The sequence below is a fragment of the Periophthalmus magnuspinnatus genome, chromosome 24 (assembly GCF_009829125.3).
Source record: "Periophthalmus magnuspinnatus isolate fPerMag1 chromosome 24, fPerMag1.2.pri, whole genome shotgun sequence".
Lineage (NCBI taxonomy): Eukaryota > Metazoa > Chordata > Actinopteri > Gobiiformes > Gobiidae > Periophthalmus > Periophthalmus magnuspinnatus.
The window spans coordinates 22280930-22285871 of NC_047149.1; positions in this window are offsets into that span (position 1 = coordinate 22280930).

The following is a 4942-nucleotide window of genomic DNA, read 5'->3' on the forward strand; positions in this document are numbered from 1 at the left end:
TGCTCACAGAATCCAGTCCGATCCATTTGTCCACTGCTCAGAGACAAGTCGTCCACCATGTTACAGGAAGGACAGGAAGGAAGCTGCACCTCTCGTCCCAAACGCTTCAAAAACAGTGAGATGTTTGGGTGTCTTCAGCTTCTTCGCTTCAAAATGACGGCTTTTTCTTGTTCTTGTTGCAGTTTGGATGACAAAAATATAAGGTTTCCCCCCCTGTGAGTACTGTGTGGAGTTCACGTTTCTAGTCTCAGTCCCGTCCAGTCAAAAGTGTCCCCCCTGATGTCTTGCTCGGCGTTTTAGTGCAGGTTCCGGCAGCTTCCGTGTTTGTCTGTGGCTGCGAGTGGATGATTAACCGTGGACTTCACAGGTCAGCGCAGTGATGGATGACACTCTACACCGTAATTACCCCCCCGTCCTCCTCCTCGTCTTCTCCCCCTCGCGCTGGGTCTGTGGACAGTACACGGCTCACGGTTACATGCTAAACTCTTATGCGCTACACACACGCTATACACATGCTACACACACTTTATAAGAACTGCTCCTGATCAGCCTTGATAAAGCATGAACAGAGACTTAATAAAACAAACATTTAAACTGTGTTAAGTACATGTTATTACTAAAATGGGGGCACAGATAAGAAAAAAATATTCTCCAAAAATATGATCTAAAACAGGGAAAAAAAAGAAAATAATAATACATGAAAAATAATACATAATAACAACATTAATAATAATAATAATAATAATAATAATAATAATAATAATAATAATAAAAACTGCAAGCAGTGATAAAGGCCCTCGCCACCCCTTGTGACCGCGGGGTACACGCCACAGTGAAGATCCTGCATTTTGTTCCCGCTTACATCGCCTTCCCCCCAAAAAACAGCGACTGAGTAATACTACTCCATTCATTCCAATGAGACCATTTATGACATTGTGACGCCGGCACGGTTGGAAATAGAGGTATGTCTTCATTGGCTTTTTTGTTCAGTATGATGAGAGGAATATGTGTACCAAATTTCAATGGTCTATGACAAAGTAATAATTTTTCATCCCATGTATTTCAATGAGAAATGTTAGACGTTGCCATGGCAACATCTTTACAAATAGAGGTATATTATCATTGGCTTTTTTATTCAGTATGTCAATAGGGATGTCCATGCCAAATTTCAAATGTTTGTGGCAAAGTAATTTTTTTGGTCCAATTCAAAACTTCAAGGGGGCGCTGTGGAGCAATATGATGTCTGACTTGTGTAAATTGTATATCTATGCGTTCAGATCAACATTTTGGAAAAAAAAAGTATATTCCTGCCGGGACATAGGACACTAAATGTGTGAGTTACACGCATTTAAAAACTTAAAAAAAAATGACTTTTTTATTTGCAGGCTGGCCACACCCATATTTTATAACTTAGAAAATTCCAAAAGAGTTCCCTATAATCCCACATGGGTCTAGTTCATATTTCACCGTAAGGGTGAAATATATATATATATATATATATATATATATATATATATATATATATATATATATATATATATATATATATATATATATATATATATATATATATATATACCGTCACCGTGTGTTGCCATGGTAACTTCATCCTCCAATGGAACACATGTAACCATGTGTTGCCATGGTAACTTCATGACCAAAAGTTTGTGATGTCACAAAGAACGTTTGACTGAAAGCTGGTCTGAGGTAGTAAGTGTGGCCCCTGCAGACAGAATCAGTTCAGTCCTCGCACCCCACACAAGCCCCACACAAACCCCACATGTTGGGCTCATGTGGCGCTCGTGTGGGGCCCGTGTGGGGCCGATGTGGGGCCCGTGTGGGGCTCATGTGGGGTTTCATATGGGGCTAATGACACAAACCCCACACGAGCCCCACACGAGCCCCACATAAGCCACATACAAAACCCCACATGGACCCCTCATGAGCCCCACACGAGCCCTACATGGGCCAAACATGAGCCCCACATGAGCCCAAAACGGGCCTCCCATGTGGGGCTCATGTGGGGCTCATGTGGGGCTCATGTGGGGCTCATGTGGGGACCGTGTGAGGCCAGTGTGGGGCCTGTGTGGGGCCCATGTTGGGCCCATGTGGGGCTCCTGTGTTGCCCGTGTGGGGCTCCTGTGGGGCCCGTGTCGGGCCCGTGTGGGGCCCGTTTGGGGCTCGTGTGGGGCTCGTGTGGGACTCATGTCCTCAGGTGGGGTTTCGTATGGGGCTCATGACAGGAGCCCCATACGAAACCCTACATGAGCCTCACATGAGCCCCACACGGGCCCCACACAAGCCCCACACAAGCCCCACACAAACCCCACATGTTGGGCTCATGTGGCGCTCGTGTGGGGCTCATGTGGGGACCATGTGAGGCCAGTGTGGGGCCTGTGTGGGGCCCGTGTGGGGCCCGTGTTGGGCCCATGTGGGGCTCCTGTGTTGCCCGTGTGGGGCCCGTGTGGGGCCCGTGTGGGGCCCGTTTGGGGCTCGTGTGGGGCTCGTGTGGGACTCATGTCCTCAGGTGGGGTTTCGTATGGGGCTCATGACACGAGCCCCATACGAAACCCTACATGAGCCTCACATGAGCCCCACACGGGCCCCACACGGGCCCCACACAAGCCCCACACGAGCCCCACATAAGCCACATGGAGCTCATAATGTGACTTGATGTTGATGATCACATGAGCTCGTAATGATAATTGAGGCTTGGTTATGAGCGGGGATAACCAGCCCTATACATAGGTAAGATTAATAAAAGCTGAATTGGGTCCACAGGCAAGACCAAAAGTTGTGACTGCTCACAACATAAGTGTGTTGGTGAAAGCATAATGTGAAAAACTAACACAGTAAAACATGAACTGGGTCCACTGCCAGTACTGAAAATGAGAAATGTTCCATAGCATGAGTGCGTATGAACACAATAATACAGAGAAATGAATGGGAACTGTTAACCAAAAAGAGAAATGAACTGGACCCAAGGCCAAGGATCAATTTGATTAACTTATGTAAATCTCCCTGAGGCACAGCCAACTTTGTGTGACTATCCACAAATATCTATGGTACAGTACAAATGAACTGGGTCCACAGCCAGTGCAAACTGAATGAGATCAATATTACAACAAGTGCATAAAGTAATTAATGGCAACTCGGACTGGATCCAAGACCAGTACCTGTGAAACTAAAACCTAAAAGAGCCATGCTCACTGTCTCCTAAGTAATACGACTGGGTCCACGGCCAGTTTATGAGCGCAAATTGAATCCGCATTAACTCAGTATAAACAATATGAGGTTCCTCACAAAGAAAAGAGACTGGATCTACGGCCAGTATATATAGAATGAGAAATATTGTTACAGTGGAAAAAGTGACTGGGTCCACTGCCAGTACTAAGCAACAAAAACCTATATAGAGACAGATGTACAGAACGGGACCTATGAGGATGTATGTCTCATGTAGACATGAACTGGGTCCACGGCCAGTACTGAAATGAGTGATGTTCCATAGCATGAGTGCGTATGAACTTAATGATACAGAAAAATAAATGGGAAATATTAGCTCAAAAGATAAAAGAATGGGAACTATTAGCTCAAGGCGAAATGAATTGGACCCAAGACTAAGGGTCAGCTGAATTAAACTATGTAAAGCTCCCTGAAGGAGAGTCAATTTTGTGTGAATGTTCACAAATATCTATGGCACAGTACAAAGGGACTGGGTCCACGGCCAGTAACTTTAATCTGTATGAGAGCAGACCCCAGTGGTTGTCGAAAGAGGCCTGTCTTACTTGACAAATACGAAAGGACTGTCTCCTAAGTAATACGACTGGGTCCACGGCCAGTTATGAGCGCAAATTGAATCCGCATTAACTCAGTATAAACAATATGAGGTTCCTCACAAAGAAAAGAGACTGGATCTACGGCCAGTATATATAGAATGAGAAATATTGTTACAGTGGAAAAAGTGACTGGGTCCACTGCCAGTACTAAGCAACAAAAAACCTATATAGAGACAGATGTACAGAACGGGACCTATGAGGATGTATGTCTCATGTAGACATGAACTGGGTCCACGGCCAGTACTGAAATGAGTGATGTTCCATAGCATGAGTGCGTATGAACTTAATGATACAGAAAAATAAATGGGAAATATTAGCTCAAAAGATAAAAGAATGGGAACTATTAGCTCAAGGCGAAATGAATTGGACCCAAGACCATGGGTCAGCTGAATTAACCTATGTAAAGCTCCCTGAAGGAGAGTCAATTTTGTGTGAATGTTCACAAATATCTATGGCACAGTACAAAGGAACTGGGTCCACGGCCAGTAACTTTAATCTGTATGAGAGCAGACCCCAGTGGTTGTCTTACTTGACAAATACGAAAGGACTGGAGCCACAGCCAGTACTAATATGAGAAATGTTCCATAGCATGAGTGCGTATGAACATAATAATACAGAGAAATGTATGGGAACTGTTAATGAGGAATGAATTTGACCAAGGTCAAAGGTCAGCTGTACTAACCTATGTAAGCTCCCTGAGGAAGAGCCAATTGCGATTTAATATTCACTAATACTACGGTACAGTATAAATTGACTGGGTCCGCGGCCAGTACCAGCTGAATGAGATCAATATTACAAGTGCATAAATTAATTAAGGACAACTAGGACTGGACCCAAGACCAGTACCTGTGAAGTGAAGTCCTAAATGAGCCGTCCTAACTGTCTCCTAAGCAACACTGAGTGCCCAATAAAACCAAGTGACTGGGTCCACGGCCAGTTTGAGAGCATAAATTGAGTCCACATTACCTCAGTATAAACAATATGAGGTCTCCCACAATGAAATGAGACTGGATCAACTGCCAGTAGTTGATGGTAAAAACAACCATTGCATGAGTGTATGAGAAATTTTGGAAAGTTTAAAAGAAGGTCACTCTCGCAGCAGCACA